This window comes from Anser brachyrhynchus (assembly GCF_964034855.1).
Source record: "Anser brachyrhynchus genome assembly, chromosome: 6".
NCBI classification, from domain to species: domain Eukaryota; kingdom Metazoa; phylum Chordata; class Aves; order Anseriformes; family Anatidae; genus Anser; species Anser brachyrhynchus.
This window is the reverse complement of record NC_137700.1, coordinates 3,838,712-3,857,568: the sequence shown is the minus strand read 5'-3', so window position 1 is coordinate 3,857,568 and position 18,857 is coordinate 3,838,712. Positions and strand designations below refer to the sequence as shown.

At 50.9% G+C, this 18,857-nt stretch overlaps 1 long non-coding RNA gene and 1 pseudogene across 2 annotated transcripts in view; one reads left to right on the top strand and one right to left on the bottom strand.

The window, feature by feature from the left end:
- The window catches only part of LOC308196956 (ubiquitin carboxyl-terminal hydrolase 42-like), a 559,714-nt pseudogene that overhangs the window by 38,439 nt on the left and 502,418 nt on the right, over positions 1-18,857 (top strand). The window lies entirely within an intron of this gene.
- Positions 1,337-10,407, bottom strand: LOC308197209. Its single transcript, XR_013952684.1, has 3 exons — positions 9,438-10,407; positions 1,821-3,277; positions 1,337-1,706 (listed from the first exon to the last, which is right to left on the bottom strand). It is a non-coding gene; the product is annotated as an uncharacterized lncRNA (long non-coding RNA).

Sequence of the window (18,857 nt, the reverse complement as noted above, 5' to 3'; positions counted from 1 at the left end):
GGAGCAACTGAGTCTGTGCAAAGACAAGAGGTCAACTAGCGGTGACGAGGAAGAGTCATCAATCTTCATGCCCACGACCTCCCGTGCTGCCCAGCGCTGAATAAACATACCTACTTTACAATCTCACTGATTGTGGAGTCCCTTTTCCGCAAGTCACTAGCAGCGGTTTCTTCCGCAGAGGTTTTCCCAGAGCCGCTTCAAAGCTTCCCTCGCGGAGCTGGGGCGTCGCAGGGGGTCGTCAAAGCACGCACGCACACACACACACACACACACACACACACACACACCCAGGCGTTGTTGTCCAAACAGAAAGTATTTACAACAAATTCGACAAGCGGTTTTCCTCTGCCAGCAGCAAATGCCTGAGGGCCCCTACAGCTTCACAAATCATAGCACAAAGAGCCTAAAGTTCCTCTAAAATTTAGGGAAATGATTCAAAATAGATCTGCTAGGGGAAAACGATCACTGGCGGCAGGGTACACAATACACGCGAGTCTCAGCTCTCCTCCGCAGGGTCAGTGCCCACGCCCAAGTGCGACGCTGATGGCACCCGAACATTTGCTGTAGCAGGCAGCAGAGCCAGCAGCTCAGGGGAGCAATTTTAAAAACCAGGAGGCACTTAAACCAACCCTTAATTGACCCAGTTACTGCAGGAGAGTCCCGACTACTCGCCCTGGAGTCCTACTGTCACCAGCAAAAAGCACCAACCAAAGCTTGGGGGAACTTTGGTACAGGACAAGAGAAGGGAGTGGGGGTAGCGTAGCCGTATCGCAGAGCTGCTGCTTTTCACACCATTTTATCATCCCTGATAATTGAAAGTAAGGCCGGGTGGGCTGACCCCACCACCACCACTCCTGGCAGCATGTTTGGTCCACAACGCTAGAATAATTATTCTGCTCCCTCCCGCCCCTACAGCTTCATCATCTGAAAAGATTACAGTCAAAACAATGGCATACACAAATAAAAGTCAAGAGTTGACATAGTAACTCCGGGATTTGGGTATCAACGGTCCGAGAAATCAGAACACCCAGGCTTCACAATGTGCCCAACATCGAGCTGTGCCAAGGGGGGGCGGAAGGAAGAAGCTTTCCGTTTAAGCCTTCAGAGCATTGCTCCATCACTACGTCAATTCACAGCCACCACAGCGTGCCGATGGACATCTTTCTGTGCCAAAAGAAACAAGTGCTTTGTCCTCTTGATATCAAAGGTAGCCACCTATAGTTACGGAACCATGCACAAGACCTTAACTCTGACCAGCAGGGAAACTTAGGACAACTGAGTGCAGATCCTGCCAATTTCTACCAGTTCCAACTGTGCTTTAAGTCTCATTGTAAAGCCTCAGTTAGAAAAAGGATCACCTCGGGGTATCCAACAAGAAGAAGAGTTGTTTTCTTTTTTTTTTTCATTTTTTTTTTTTTTTTAATATACCATAGGACTATGCAGTTCAATCATCAATCATCTTGGAAAGCTCAAGGAGGAGGTCATCCTCATCCTTCCCTGGGTCCAAGTCGAGCTCGGCTTCCAGTATGCCGTCTGAGAGTTCCCAAAGTAGCATCTCTAAATCCTCGTCTACAGATACGGGCGCGTTGCCTGTGGAACTCAGCCGGCGTGTCCTTGCTTCTTCTAGCTGGGAAGAAGCTGAAGTCGAGCTTGAGAACTCCATTGGCTCCATGGATTCTGCCTGGCTTCCAAGATGTGCTTCAGGTCTTGGCAGAGCAAGGAAGAGAACAATCAGTATATGCCATTTCTTAACGGGAAATCCCTTTTCTGCAAACCGGCTCTTAAAACCGTAGCCAACCCCTCCTGCACTTCAATCTTACCCAGGGATTGTTATTCAATTAACCCAGGGCTACATTTAGAGCCCAATATATTAGCAGGTACATTTTTCAGTTTGGGGGTTTCTCTGTGAAGCCAGAGCACCCGGAGTCTAGCAAAGATGGGAAACCAACATGGCCTCCCGGAAGCCCAGTGTCTGAGAACTACATCTCCCGGCATGCTCTGGGAAAACAATATGGACTCCCGGAAACCCGGTGGCCAAGAACTACATTTCCCAGCACTCCCCAGAAAATTGAGCCTCGCAGCGTGCCGTAGGACGCCATTTTTTGCTCTGTTACATTACCGGTTTCGTGTTTATGGAGGGTTTTCCCGCCGTTTTGGGGGGTTTCCCCTCAATTTCGGGTTTTCAGCTCTCCATTTCAGAGTTCTTCCCCGCAATTTTGGGGTTCCTTCCCCTAATTTGGTGGTTCGCCCCCCCCCCCCACTTTTGGGGTTCCCCCTCCATTTTGGGGATTCCCCCCAGTTCCAAGCCCCCCACAATTTTGGAGGCCCCCACCATCCTTTCTTGGCCTGCCACCCTAATATTAAGGTTCTTTACCCTAATGTTGAGGTTCTCACCACATGTTTGAGGTTCCTTCCCTTAATTTGGGGCTTAGCTCCCCGGGATCTGGGGCTTTAACCCCAATTTTGGGGGTCCCCCCCAAGTTTGGGGATTCCTCCCCAGGTCTGGGGGGGGGTCCACATTCAATTCTGGAATTTCACACTTCCATTTAAGTCTTCTTCCCCCCAATTTGGGGGTTCGCCCACCCAATTTTGGGGGTTCCTCCCCTAATTTGGGGGGGACACAACCGATTGTAGAGTCCCCCAGCCTCCTTTTTTGGGTTCCCCCCTAATATTAAAAGTTCTTCCGCCCAATTTTGGGGGACCCCACAATTTTGACGTTCCTTCCCCTAACTTGGGGCTTCAACCCTTCAATTTTGGGGGGGGCTCCCACCCTCTTATTTTGGCCTTCCGCCCTAATATTAGGCCTAACCCCTAAGAACCTTGACCCCTAACGCTATGGCAACCACGGATCTAACCCTAACCCCTACCCCAACAAACCCTAGAAACCCTAACCCTAAAAACCCTTACAGCCCTAACCCGATAAAATTTACCACACTAAACCCCTGAAGACTGTTCTGGGGGGTCCACATTCAATTCTGGAATTTCACACTTCCATTTAAGTGTTCTGCCCCCCCAATATGGGGGTTCGCCCACCCAATTTTGGGGGTTCCTCCCCTAACTGGGGGGGACACAACCAATTTTGGGGGGGACACAACCAATTTGGGGGGGGACACAACCAATTTGGGGGGTCCCCCCAATTTTAGAGTCCCCCACCCTCCTTTTTTGGGTTTCCCCCAATATTAAGAGCTCTTCCGCCCAATTTTGGGGGACCCCACAATTTTGACGTTTCTTCCCCTAAATTGGGGCTTCGACCCTTCAATTTTGGGGGGGGCTCCCCCTTTAGTTTGGCCTTCCACCCTAATATTGGGCCTTAGCCCTAAGAACCCTGACCCCTAATACTACGGCTCCCACGGATCTAACCCTAACCCCTACCCCAAAAAACCCTAGAAACCCTAACCCTAAAACCCCTTACAGTCCTAACCCGATAAAATTTACCACACTAGACCTACGCCTAAAAGCCCTAACCCTAAAAATTAAGACCCTCTAAACCCTAACCCAAAACGTAAAGATTCTCAAAGCCCTAACGCTGGAGACCCTAACCTTAAAAAAAAAAAATAAGACCTTAAAACCCTAACCCTAAATACCTGACCATAACTAAAACCCTAAGACCCTAACCCTAAAAACCCTATCAACACTAAAACCACAAAATACTTTAAAACCTTAACACACTAACCCCCAAACCCTAACCCTTATAACTCCAACCCTAACAACCTTAAAATCCTAACCCTAAACCCTGGAAACCCTAACCCTGAAACCCAACCCTAGTGCCTTAGCCCTGAAACCTTAACACCCTAACACCTTATTAGAAACACTCTGTAACCAATACCATAGGCTCAGGCAAGTATCTCAGTGAGGTAGCATTTTTATTCATGATTGCAATGGCAGGCGTCCCACAAGCCACCTACTAGTTCCATAACACAGTTTATATAATTTTTTTTTTCCTCTCGGTGACCAGGACCCTCCCCAGTTTCCCCATTGACTGGGTAATCCAGGTTCACAATCTATCCAGTGCTTCACAGAAAATACACAGCTGCTGGCCTGTTACTAGTCAATTTTATTTTTTTCTTGACTGTTTTCCTCTTTGAGGTGGTAATGTTTCTTACACCGTGATTTCCACCCAATTGCTCTAAGGATTCTGGTTGTCTGCATTTTACAAGGTTGTCTGTTAAGCTTTCTTATCACTGCAAGCATATATCAATACCACCTTCCTTCCCTCTAAACGATGTAACTCTGTGCAAAAACATTTTTATTCCCACAACCTTGATCCCCTTACCCTAAAATCCTTATTCTCTTTAACCCTAACAACTCTAACCACAACCCTAACCCTTCATATCAACCCCCCGACGCTAATGACACTGACTAATGATCCAAACCCCAAACCCCAGGCAACCAACAAAGAAACAGACACAAAGCTGAAAACTACAAAAAAGGCAAAACCCTGGATACAGACCCCAAATCACAAACACGCTACCAAAATGCTACAGAAAAGCCCCAGACGCAGGCCCCAAGCACTACAGCTAGGCCCCAGAAGCTCTAGACACATCCCAAAGCCAAAATGCAATCCCCAAACACTACAGAAAAGCCCCCAAACACCAGACACAGGCTGCAGAAGTCTACAAGCAGGCCCCAGCCACACCCGGATGCAGACCCCAACTGTCCACAAGCAGCTCCCAACCCACCCCCCCCATGAACTGGACCCCCCCCCACCACCACCCAGATGCATGCCCCAGGCCCCAGGCCTCAGCCCCAGCCCCCACACCCCAGACTCAGGCCCCAAAGGTGTACAACCAGCTCCCAACTGCCCCCCTCAAAGGGAGGCCCCAAAGCCTGCCAGAGGACCCTAGAGCGTACAAGCAGCTCCCAACCCCCCCGGCACAGGCCCCAACCCCCCCCCAGACATAGGCCCCAAAGGTGTACAAGCAACTCCCCATCCTCCCCAGAGGCACGCCCCAAAGGTGTACAAACAGCCCCAACCCCCCAAGACCCAGACCCCTACAGCGTAGAAGCAGCTCCCAACCCCATGCCCACAAGGCACATGCCCCAACCCCTCCCCCAAGGCAGGCCCTAACAGTGTACAAGCAGCTCCCACCCCCCCCCAGACGCAGGCCCCAAAGGTGTACAAGCAGGCCCCTACAGTATACAAGCAGCTCACAACCACCCCCCCAAAGGCAGGCCCCAACCCCCTCCAGATGCAAGCCCGAAAGGTTAAAACCAGCTCCAACCCCCCAACCCCCCCCCGCCCCGCGCAGACGCAGGCCCCAAAGGTGTACAAGCAGTTCCCAACCCCTCCAAGGCAGGCCCCAAAAGTGTACAGGCAGGCCCCTACAGTGTAGAAACGCTCCAACCCCCCCCCTTCCACCTCGAGGGAGGCCCTCCCCCCCCAGTATACACGAAGCTCCCAACCCCCTCTCAGAGGAATGCCTAAAAAAGTATACAAGCAGCTCCTAACACCCCCCCACCCCCCCCCAAAAGAGGCAGTCCCCAAAGGTGTACAAGCAGGCCCTCAAATCCCTTAGGTGTACAAGCAGGCCCTCAAATCCCTTAGGTGTACAAGCAGGCCCTTCAAATCCCTTAGCCCCTGCGCCAGCTTTATTGGCGAGCAGCGAGGCTGGGGGGGGAGGGGGGCAAGACAGCCTTAAATAAAATACAAATATAAAAAGTGTTATAAATGGCTGTTATAAATCCAAATAGGATTACAATCAAAGTTTACAATTTATTAAACGAATAGAGGCAAGCAAGCAGCGCTGGGTGCGCCGGGAGTCTCTGCTCCCCCAGGACGCACACCTGTTACGTAAGGCGGCTGGTTTTGATGCTCCCAGGCTAATACATATTCATTACTACTTCGAGAAGAGGCAGGGTTATTAGAATTGGTTTCCGGAATCCGAAACCCCTCCCAGGGGCGCCTGCGTACCAGTCTCTGGTGGTCTCTCGGGGCTTGCTCGGGCTGAATGCTGGTTGTCTTCCTCCCAGGCTTTTGTCCTTCAATTGTCCTTCAGCTCCCCCTTCCTCCTCGTTTGGGAGCCTCTGCGCCGGATTTCAGAAACTCTAGCAACATCCCCTGCAGTAGTCAGCACTTTTCCCTAAAAACCCCTTTGTTCTCTTATCACCTAGACCCGGGCCTCGATGTTAACCCTTCAAATCCCTTAGTGACACGAATTGCTGGACCATTCCTTACAAAAGGAAGGATAAAATATGTAGAGGAGCAATGGCACACGCGAAAGCCCAGCGCCGCGGGCAGAGGCAGCGAAGGTTGACGGCAGAACAGTGCTCGGTTTGAACACGGAGAGGGAAAGCGAGGGGAAGGTGGCCGAAGCCGGCCGCAGTCTCTGAGCTCTCCTCCTCCTGATTGTTTTCTCTCAAAGCCATTTCTGTGTGTGTGCGGGCACCCGGAGCCGGCAGAAGTCCCCGTGAAGTCCTTCGGCAGGACGGAGGGCTGCGTGGGCTCCAGTGAGAGAGGGAGTTAGGAGAATCTTATCAAGTAGAGATAGAGCGCTGACAGCGTTAAACTAGGATGCTACTTAGCGTCTTTGCTAACTATGGTGCATTGTGCCAATTAACTAAAGCAAGAAGCCTTGGGCCCCTTACCAAGGTCAGTCTCCTCATAAGAGAGTGAGCCTGTCTTAAGAAACTGGGAGAAACTGGTCCTGCAGATGGACAAGAGCCAAGGAGCAACTGAGTCTGTGCAAAGACAAGAGGTCAACTAGCGGTGACGAGGAAGAGTCATCAATCTTCATGCCCACGACCTCCCGTGCTGCCCAGCGCTGAATAAACATACCTACTTTACAATCTCACTGATTGTGGAGTCCCTTTTCCGCAAGTCACTAGCAGCGGTTTCTTCCGCAGAGGTTTTCCCAGAGCCGCTTCAAAGCTTCCCTCGCGGAGCTGGGGCGTCGCAGGGGGTCGTCAAAGCACGCACGCACACACACACACACACACACACACACACACACACACCCAGGCGTTGTTGTCCAAACAGAAAGTATTTACAACAAATTCGACAAGCGGTTTTCCTCTGCCAGCAGCAAATGCCTGAGGGCCCCTACAGCTTCACAAATCATAGCACAAAGAGCCTAAAGTTCCTCTAAAATTTAGGGAAATGATTCAAAATAGATCTGCTAGGGGAAAACGATCACTGGCGGCAGGGTACACAATACACGCGAGTCTCAGCTCTCCTCCGCAGGGTCAGTGCCCACGCCCAAGTGCGACGCTGATGGCACCCGAACATTTGCTGTAGCAGGCAGCAGAGCCAGCAGCTCAGGGGAGCAATTTTAAAAACCAGGAGGCACTTAAACCAACCCTTAATTGACCCAGTTACTGCAGGAGAGTCCCGACTACTCGCCCTGGAGTCCTACTGTCACCAGCAAAAAGCACCAACCAAAGCTTGGGGGAACTTTGGTACAGGACAAGAGAAGGGAGTGGGGGTAGCGTAGCCGTATCGCAGAGCTGCTGCTTTTCACACCATTTTATCATCCCTGATAATTGAAAGTAAGGCCGGGTGGGCTGACCCCACCACCACCACTCCTGGCAGCATGTTTGGTCCACAACGCTAGAATAATTATTCTGCTCCCTCCCGCCCCTACAGCTTCATCATCTGAAAAGATTACAGTCAAAACAATGGCATACACAAATAAAAGTCAAGAGTTGACATAGTAACTCCGGGATTTGGGTATCAACTGTCCGAGAAATCAGAACACCCAGGCTTCACAATGTGCCCAACATCGAGCTGTGCCAAGGGGGGGCGGAAGGAAGAAGCTTTCCGTTTAAGCCTTCAGAGCATCGCTCCATCACTACGTCAATTCACAGCCACCACAGCGTGCCGATGGACATCTTTCTGTGCCAAAAGAAACAAGTGCTTTGTCCTCTTGATATCAAAGGTAGCCACCTATAGTTACGGAACCATGCACAAGACCTTAACTCTGACCAGCAGGGAAACTTAGGACAACTGAGTGCAGATCCTGCCAATTTCTACCAGTTCCAACTGTGCTTTAAGTCTCATTGTAAAGCCTCAGTTAGAAAAAGGATCACCTCGGGGTATCCAACAAGAAGAAGAGTTGTTTTCTTTTTTTTTTTCATTTTTTTTTTTTTTTTTAATATACCATAGGACTATGCAGTTCAATCATCAATCATCTTGGAAAGCTCAAGGAGGAGGTCATCCTCATCCTTCCCTGGGTCCAAGTCGAGCTCGGCTTCCAGTATGCCGTCTGAGAGTTCCCAAAGTAGCATCTCTAAATCCTCGTCTACAGATACGGGCGCGTTGCCTGTGGAACTCAGCCGGCGTGTCCTTGCTTCTTCTAGCTGGGAAGAAGCTGAAGTCGAGCTTGAGAACTCCATTGGCTCCATGGATTCTGCCTGGCTTCCAAGATGTGCTTCAGGTCTTGGCAGAGCAAGGAAGAGAACAATCAGTATATGCCATTTCTTAACGGGAAATCCCTTTTCTGCAAACCGGCTCTTAAAACCGTAGCCAACCCCTCCTGCACTTCAATCTTACCCAGGGATTGTTATTCAATTAACCCAGGGCTACATTTAGAGCCCAATATATTAGCAGGTACATTTTTCAGTTTGGGGGTTTCTCTGTGAAGCCAGAGCACCCGGAGTCTAGCAAAGATGGGAAACCAACATGGCCTCCCGGAAGCCCAGTGTCTGAGAACTACATCTCCCGGCATGCTCTGGGAAAACAATATGGACTCCCGGAAACCCGGTGGCCAAGAACTACATTTCCCAGCACTCCCCAGAAAATTGAGCCTCGCAGCGTGCCGTAGGACGCCATTTTTTGCTCTGTTACATTACCGGTTTCGTGTTTATGGAGGGTTTTCCCGCCGTTTTGGGGGGTTTCCCCTCAATTTCGGGTTTTCAGCTCTCCATTTCAGAGTTCTTCCCCGCAATTTTGGGGTTCCTTCCCCTAATTTGGTGGTTCGCCCCCCCCCCCCACTTTTGGGGTTCCCCCTCCATTTTGGGGATTCCCCCCAGTTCCAAGCCCCCCACAATTTTGGAGGCCCCCACCATCCTTTCTTGGCCTGCCACCCTAATATTAAGGTTCTTTCCCCCAATGTTGGGGTTCTCACCACATGTTTGAGGTTCCTTCCCTTAATTTGGGGCTTAGCTCCCCGGGATCTGGGGCTTTAACCCCAATTTTGGGGGTCCCCCCCAAGTTTGGGGATTCCTCCCCAGGTCTGGGGGGGGTCCACATTCAATTCTGGAATTTCACACTTCCATTTAAGTCTTCTTCCCCCCAATTTGGGGGTTCGCCCACCCAATTTTGGGGGTTCCTCCCCTAATTTGGGGGGGACACAACCGATTGTAGAGTCCCCCAGCCTCCTTTTTTGGGTTCCCCCCTAATATTAAAAGTTCTTCCGCCCAATTTTGGGGGACCCCACAATTTTGACGTTCCTTCCCCTAACTTGGGGCTTCAACCCTTCAATTTTGGGGGGGGCTCCCACCCTCTTATTTTGGCCTTCCGCCCTAATATTAGGCCTAACCCCTAAGAACCTTGACCCCTAACGCTATGGCAACCACGGATCTAACCCTAACCCCTACCCCAACAAACCCTAGAAACCCTAACCCTAAAAACCCTTACAGCCCTAACCCGATAAAATTTACCACACTAAACCCCTGAAGACTGTTCTGGGGGGTCCACATTCAATTCTGGAATTTCACACTTCCATTTAAGTGTTCTGCCCCCCCAATATGGGGGTTCGCCCACCCAATTTTGGGGGTTCCTCCCCTAACTGGGGGGGACACAACCAATTTTGGGGGGCACAACCAATTTGGGGGGGGACACAACCAATTTGGGGGGTCCCCCCAATTTTAGAGTCCCCCACCCTCCTTTTTTGGGTTTCCCCCAATATTAAGAGCTCTTCCGCCCAATTTTGGGGGACCCCACAATTTTGACGTTTCTTCCCCTAAATTGGGGCTTCGACCCTTCAATTTTGGGGGGGGGCTCCCCCTTTAGTTTGGCCTTCCACCCTAATATTGGGCCTTAGCCCTAAGAACCCTGACCCCTAATACTACGGCTCCCACGGATCTAACCCTAACCCCTACCCCAAAAAACCCTAGAAACCCTAACCCTAAAACCCCTTACAGTCCTAACCCGATAAAATTTACCACACTAGACCTACGCCTAAAAGCCCTAACCCTAAAAATTAAGACCCTCTAAACCCTAACCCAAAACGTAAAGATTCTCAAAGCCCTAACGCTGGAGACCCTAACCTTAAAAAAAAAAAATAAGACCTTAAAACCCTAACCCTAAATACCTGACCATAACTAAAACCCTAAGACCCTAACCCTAAAAACCCTATCAACACTAAAACCACAAAATACTTTAAAACCTTAACACACTAACCCCCAAACCCTAACCCTTATAACTCCAACCCTAACAACCTTAAAATCCTAACCCTAAACCCTGGAAACCCTAACCCTGAAACCCAACCCTAGTGCCTTAGCCCTGAAACCTTAACACCCTAACACCTTATCAGAAACACTCTGTAACCAATACCATAGGCTCAGCAAGTATCTCAGTGAGGTAGCATTTTTATTCATGATTGCAATGGCAGGTGTCCCACAAGCCACCTACTAGTTCCATAACACAGTTTATATAATTTTTTTTTTCCTCTCGGTGACCAGGACCCTCCCCAGTTTCCCCATTGACTGGGTAATCCAGGTTCACAATCTATCCAGTGCTTCACAGAAAATACACAGCTGCTGGCCTGTTACTAGTCAATTTTATTTTTTTCTTGACTGTTTTCCTCTTTGAGGTGGTAATGTTTCTTACACCGTGATTTCCACCCAATTGCTCTAAGGATTCTGGTTGTCTGCATTTTACAAGGTTGTCTGTTAAGCTTTCTTATCACTGCAAGCATATATCAATACCACCTTCCTTCCCTCTAAACGATGTAACTCTGTGCAAAAACATTTTTATTCCCACAACCTTGATCCCCTTACCCTAAAATCCTTATTCTCTTTAACCCTAACAACTCTAACCACAACCCTAACCCTTCATATCAACCCCCCGACGCTAATGACACTGACTAATGATCCAAACCCCAAACCCCAGGCAACCAACAAAGAAACAGACACAAAGCTGAAAACTACAAAAAAGGCAAAACCCTGGATACAGACCCCAAATCACAAACACGCTACCAAAATGCTACAGAAAAGCCCCAGACGCAGGCCCCAAGCACTACAGCTAGGCCCCAGAAGCTCTAGACACATCCCAAAGCCAAAATGCAATCCCCAAACACTACAGAAAAGCCCCCAAACACCAGACACAGGCTGCAGAAGTCTACAAGCAGGCCCCAGCCACACCCGGATGCAGACCCCAACTGTCCACAAGCAGCTCCCAACCCACCCCCCCCATGAACTGGACCCCCCCCCACCACCACCCAGATGCATGCCCCAGGCCCCAGGCCTCAGCCCCAGCCCCCACACCCCAGACTCAGGCCCCAAAGGTGTACAACCAGCTCCCAACTGCCCCCCTCAAAGGGAGGCCCCAAAGCCTGCCAGAGGACCCTAGAGCGTACAAGCAGCTCCCAAACCCCCCGGCACAGGCCCCAACCCCCCCCCAGACACAGGCCCCAAAGGTGTACAAGCAACTCCCCATCCTCCCCAGAGGCACGCCCCAAAGGTGTACAAACAGCCCCAACCCCCCAAGACCCAGACCCCTACAGCGTAGAAGCAGCTCCCAACCCCATGCCCACAAGGCACATGCCCCAACCCCTCCCCCAAGGCAGGCCCTAACAGTGTACAAGCAGCTCCCACCCCCCCCCAGACGCAGGCCCCAAAGGTGTACAAGCAGGCCCCTACAGTATACAAGCAGCTCACAACCACCCCCCCAAAGGCAGGCCCCAACCCCCTCCAGATGCAAGCCCGAAAGGTTAAAACCAGCTCCAACCCCCCAACCCCCCCCCCGCCCCGCGCAGACGCAGGCCCCAAAGGTGTACAGGCAGGCCCCTACAGTGTAGAAACGCTCCAACCCCCCCCCCCTTCCACCTCGAGGGAGGCCCTCCCCCCCCAGTATACACGAAGCTCCCAACCCCCTCTCAGAGGAATGCCTAAAAAAGTATACAAGCAGCTCCTAACACCCCCCCCCCCCCCCCCCCCAAAAGAGGCAGTCCCCAAAGGTGTACAAGCAGGCCCTCAAATCCCTTAGGTGTACAAGCAGGCCCTTCAAATCCCTTAGCCCCTGCGCCAGCTTTATTGGCGAGCAGCGAGGCTGGGGGGGGAGGGGGGCAAGACAGCCTTAAATAAAATACAAATATAAAAAGTGTTATAAATGGCTGTTATAAATCCAAATAGGATTACAACCAAAGTTTACAATTTATTAAACGAATAGAGGCAAGCAAGCAGCGCTGGGTGCGCCGGGAGTCTCTGCTCCCCCAGGACGCACGCCTGTTACGTAAGGCGGCTGGTTTTGATGCTCCCAGGCTAATACATATTCATTACTACTTCGAGAAGAGGCAGGGTTATTAGAATTGGTTTCCGGAATCCGAAACCCCTCCCAGGGGCGCCTGCGTACCAGTCTCTGGTGGTCTCTCGGGGCTTGCTCGGGCTGAATGCTGGTTGTCTTCCTCCCAGGCTTTTGTCCTTCAATTGTCCTTCAGCTCCCCCTTCCTCCTCGTTTGGGAGCCTCTGCGCCGGATTTCAGAAACTCTAGCAACATCCCCTGCAGTAGTCAGCACTTTTCCCTAAAAACCCCTTTGTTCTCTTATCACCTAGACCCGGGCCTCGATGTTAACCCTTCAAATCCCTTAGTGACACGAATTGCTGGACCATTCCTTACAAAAGGAAGGATAAAATATGTAGAGGAGCAATGGCACACGCGAAAGCCCAGCGCCGCGGGCAGAGGCAGCGAAGGTTGACGGCAGAACAGTGCTCGGTTTGAACACGGAGAGGGAAAGCGAGGGGAAGGTGGCCGAAGCCGGCCGCAGTCTCTGAGCTCTCCTCCTCCTGATTGTTTTCTCTCAAAGCCATTTCTGTGTGTGTGCGGGCACCCGGAGCCGGCAGAAGTCCCCGTGAAGTCCTTCGGCAGGACGGAGGGCTGCGTGGGCTCCAGTGAGAGAGGGAGTTAGGAGAATCTTATCAAGTAGAGATAGAGCGCTGACAGCGTTAAACTAGGATGCTACTTAGCGTCTTTGCTAACTATGGTGCATTGTGCCAATTAACTAAAGCAAGAAGCCTTGGGCCCCTTACCAAGGTCAGTCTCCTCATAAGAGAGTGAGCCTGTCTTAAGAAACTGGGAGAAACTGGTCCTGCAGATGGACAAGAGCCAAGGAGCAACTGAGTCTGTGCAAAGACAAGAGGTCAACTAGCGGTGACGAGGAAGAGTCATCAATCTTCATGCCCACGACCTCCCGTGCTGCCCAGCGCTGAATAAACATACCTACTTTACAATCTCACTGATTGTGGAGTCCCTTTTCCGCAAGTCACTAGCAGCGGTTTCTTCCGCAGAGGTTTTCCCAGAGCCGCTTCAAAGCTTCCCTCGCAGAGCTGGGGCGTCGCAGGGGGTCGTCAAAGCACGCACACACACACACACACACGCACACACACACACCCAGGCGTTGTTGTCCAAACAGAAAGTATTTACAACAAATTCGACACGCGGTTTTCCTCTGCCAGCAGCAAATGCCTGAGGGCCCCTACAGCTTCACAAATCATAGCACAAAGAGCCTAAAGTTCCTCTAAAATTTAGGGAAATGATTCAAAATAGATCTGCTAGGGGAAAACGATCACTGGCGGCAGGGTACACAATACACGCGAGTCTCAGCTCTCCTCCGCAGGGTCAGTGCCCACGCCCAAGTGCGACGCTGATGGCACCCGAACATTTGCTGTAGCAGGCAGCAGAGCCAGCAGCTCAGGGGAGCAATTTTAAAAACCAGGAGGCACTTAAACCAACCCTTAATTGACCCAGTTACTGCAGGAGAGTCCCGACTACTCGCCCTGGAGTCCTACTGTCACCAGCAAAAAGCACCAACCAAAGCTTGGGGGAACTTTGGTACAGGACAAGAGAAGGGAGTGGGGGTAGCGTAGCCGTATCGCAGAGCTGCTGCTTTTCACACCATTTTATCATCCCTGATAATTGAAAGTAAGGCCGGGTGGGCTGACCCCACCACCACCACTCCTGGCAGCATGTTTGGTCCACAACGCTAGAATAATTATTTTGCTCCCTCCCGCCCTTACAGCTTCATCATCTGAAAAGATTACAGTCAAAACAATGGCATACACAAATAAAAGTCAAGAGTTGACATAGTAACTCCGGGATTTGGGTACCAACTGTCCGAGAAATCAGAACACCCAGGCTTCACAATGTGCCCAACATCGAGCTGTGCCAAGGGGGGGCGGAAGGAAGAAGCTTTCCGTTTAAGCCTTCAGAGCATCGCTCCATCACTACGTCAATTCACAGCCACCACAGCGTGCCGATGGACATCTTTCTGTGCCAAAAGAAACAAGTGCTTTGTCCTCTTGATATCAAAGGTAGCCACCTATAGTTACGGAACCATGCACAAGACCTTAACTCTGACCAGCAGGGAAACTTAGGACAACTGAGTGCAGATCCTGCCAATTTCTACCAGTTCCAACTGTGCTTTAAGTCTCATTGCAAAGCCTCAGTTAGAAAAAGGATCACCTCGGGGTATCCAACAAGAAGAAGAGTTGTTTTCTTTTTTTTTCTTTTTTTTTTTTCATTTTTTTTTTTTTTTTAATATACCATAGGACTATGCAGTTCAATCATCAATCATCTTGGAAAGCTCAAGGAGGAGGTCATCCTCATCCTTCCCTGGGTCCAAGTCGAGCTCGGCTTCCAGTATGCCGTCTGAGAGTTCCCAAAGTAGCATCTCTAAATCCTCGTCTACAGATACGGGCGCGTTGCCTGTGGAACTCAGCCGGCGTGTCCTTGCTTCTTCTAGCTGGGAAGAAGCTGAAGTCGAGCTTGAGAACTCCATTGGCTCCATGGATTCTGCCTGGCTTCCAAGATGTGCTTCAGGTCTTGGCAGAGCAAGGAAGAGAACAATCAGTATATGCCATTTCTTAACGGGAAATCCCTTTTCTGCAAACCGGCTCTTAAAACCGTAGCCAACCCCTCCTGCACTTCAATCTTACCCAGGGATTGTTATTCAATTAACCCAGGGCTACATTTAGAGCCCAATATATTAGCAGGTACATTTTTCAGTTTGGGGGTTTCTCTGTGAAGCCAGAGCACCCGGAGTCTAGCAAAGATGGGAAACCAACATGGCCTCCCGGAAGCCCAGTGTCCGAGAACTACATCTCCCGGCATGCTCTGGGAAAACAATATGGACTCCCGGAAACCCGGTGGCCAAGAACTACATTTCCCAGCACTCCCCAGAAAATTGAGCCTCGCAGCGTGCCGTAGGACGCCATTTTTTGCTCTGTTACATTACCGGTTTCGTGTTTATGGAGGGTTTTCCCGCCGTTTTGGGGGGTTTCCCCTCAATTTCGGGTTTTCAGCTCTCCATTTCAGAGTTCTTCCCCGCAATTTTGGGGTTCCTTCCCCTAATTTGGTGCTTCGCCCCCCCCCCCCACTTTTGGGGTTCCCCCTCCATTTTGGGGATTCCCCCCAGTTCCAAGCCCCCCACAATTTTGGAGGCCCCCACCATCCTTTCTTGGCCTGCCACCCTAATATTAAGGTTCTTTCCCCCAATGTTGGGGTTCTCACCACATGTTTGAGGTTCCTTCCCTTAATTTGGGGCTTAGCTCCCCGGGATCTGGGGCTTTAACCCCAATTTTGGGGGTCCCCCCCAAGTTTGGGGATTCCTCCCCAGGTCTGGGGGGGGTCCACATTCAATTCTGGAATTTCACACTTCCATTTAAGTCTTCTTCCCCCCAATTTGGGGGTTCGCCCACCCAATTTTGGGGGTTCCTCCCCTAATTTGGGGGGGACACAACCGATTGTAGAGTCCCCCAGCCTCCTTTTTTGGGTTCCCCCCTAATATTAAAAGTTCTTCCGCCCAATTTTGGGGGACCCCACAATTTTGACGTTCCTTCCCCTAACTTGGGGCTTCAACCCTTCAATTTTGGGGGGGGCTCCCACCCTCTTATTTTGGCCTTCCGCCCTAATATTAGGCCTAACCCCTAAGAACCTTGACCCCTAACGCTATGGCAACCACGGATCTAACCCTAACCCCTACCCCAACAAACCCTAGAAACCCTAACCCTAAAAACCCTTACAGCCCTAACCCGATAAAATTTACCACACTAAACCCCTGAAGACTGTTCTGGGGGGTCCACATTCAATTCTGGAATTTCACACTTCCATTTAAGTGTTCTGCCCCCCCAATATGGGGGCTCGCCCACCCAATTTTGGGGGTTCCTCCCCTAACTGGGGGGGACACAACCAATTTTGGGGGGGACACAACCAATTTGGGGGGGGACACAACCAATTTGGGGGGTCCCCCCAATTTTAGAGTCCCCCACCCTCCTTTTTTGGGTTTCCCCCAATATTAAGAGCTCTTCCGCCCAATTTTGGGGGACCCCACAATTTTGACGTTTCTTCCCCTAAATTGGGGCTTCGACCCTTCAATTTTGGGGGGGGCTCCCCCTTTAGTTTGGCCTTCCACCCTAATATTGGGCCTTAGCCCTAAGAACCCTGACCCCTAATACTACGGCTCCCACGGATCTAACCCTAACCCCTACCCCAAAAAACCCTAGAAACCCTAACCCTAAAACCCCTTACAGTCCTAACCCGATAAAATTTACCACACTAGACCTACGCCTAAAAGCCCTAACCCTAAAAATTAAGACCCTCTAAACCCTAACCCAAAACGTAAAGATTCTCAAAGCCCTAACGCTGGAGACCCTAACCTTAAAAAAAAAAAATAAGACCTTAAAACCCTAACCCTAAATACCTGACCATAACTAAAACCCTAAGACCCTAACCCTAAAAACCCTATCAACACTAAAACCACAAAATACTTTAAAACCTTAACACACTAACCCCCAAACCCTAACCCTTATAACTCCAACCCTAACAACCTTAAAATCCTAACCCTAAACCCTGGAAACCCTAACCCTGAAACCCAACCCTAGTGCCTTAGCCCTGAAACCTTAACACCCTAACACCTTATTAGAAACACTCTGTAACCAATACCATAGGCTCAGGCAAGTATCTCAGTGAGGTAGCATTTTTATTCATGATTGCAATGGCAGGCGTCCCACAAGCCACCTACTAGTTCCATAACACAGTTTATATAATTTTTTTTTTCCTCTCGGTGACCAGGACCCTCCCCAGTTTCCCCATTGACTGGGTAATCCAGGTTCACAATCTATCCAGTGCTTCACAGAAAATACACAGCTGCTGGCCTGTTACTAGTCAATTTTATTTTTTTCTTGACTGTTTTCCTCTTTGAGGTGGTAATGTTTCTTACACCGTGATTTCCACCCAATTGCTCTAAGGATTCTGGTTGTCTGCATTTTACAAGGTTGTCTGTTAAGCTTTCTTATCACTGCAAGCATATATCAATACCACCTTCCTTCCCTCTAAACGATGTAACTCTGTGCAAAAACATTTTTATTCCCACAACCTTGATCCCCTTACCCTAAAATCCTTATTCTCTTTAACCCTAACAACTCTAACCACAACCCTAACCCTTCATATCAACCCCCCGACGCTAATGACACTGACTAATGATCCAAACCCCAAACCCCAGGCAACCAACAAAGAAACAGACACAAAGCTGAAAACTACAAAAAAGGCAAAACCCTGGATACAGACCCCAAATCACAAACACGCTACCAAAATGCTACAGAAAAGCCCCAGACGCAGGCCCCAAGCACTACAGCTAGGCCCCAGAAGCTCTAGACACATCCCAAAGCCAAAATGCAATCCCCAAACACTACAGAAAAGCCCCCAAACACCAGACACAGGCTGCAGAAGTCTACAAGCAGGCCCCAGCCACACCCGGATGCAGACCCCAACTGTCCACAAGCAGCTCCCAACCCACCCCCCCCATGAACTGGACCCCCCCCCACCACCACCCAGATGCATGCCCCAGGCCCCAGGCCTCAGCCCCAGCCCCCACACCCCAGACTCAGGCCCCAAAGGTGTACAACCAGCTCCCAACTGCCCCCCTCAAAGGGAGGCCCCAAAGCCTGCCAGAGGACCCTAGAGCGTACAAGCAGCTCCCAACCCCCCCGGCACAGGCCCCAACCCCCCCCAGACACAGGCCCCAAAGGTGTACAAGCAACTCCCCATCCTCCCCAGAGGCACGCCGCAAAGGTGTACAAACAGCCCCAACCCCCCAAGACCCAGACCCCTACAGCGTAGAAGCAGCTCCCAACCCCATGCCCCCAAGGCACATGCCCCAACCCCTCCCCCAAGGCAGGCCCTAACAGTATACAAGCAGCTCACAACCACCCCCCCAAAGGCAGGCCCCAACCCCCTCCAGATGCAAGCCCGAAAGGTTAAAACCAGCTCCAACCCCCCAACCCCCCCAGCCCCGCGCAGACGCAGGCCCCAAAGGTGTACAAGCAGTTCCCAACCCCTCCAAGGCAGGCCCCAAAAGTGTACAGGCAGGCCCCTACAGTGTAGAAACGCTCCAACCCCCCCCCCCTTCCACCTCGAGGGAGGCCCTCCCCCCCCAGTATACACGAAGCTCCCAACCCCCTCTCAGAGGAATGCCTAAAAAAGTACACAAGCAGCTCCTAACACCCCCCCACCCCCCCCCAAAAGAGGCAGTCCCCAAAGGTGTACAAGCAGGCCCTCAAATCCCTTAGGTGTACAAGCAGGCCCTTCAAATCCCTTAGCCCCTGCGCCAGCTTTATTGGCGAGCAGCGAGGCTGGGGGGGGAGGGGGGCAAGACAGCCTTAAATAAAATACAAATATAAAAAGTGTTATAAATGGCTGTTATAAA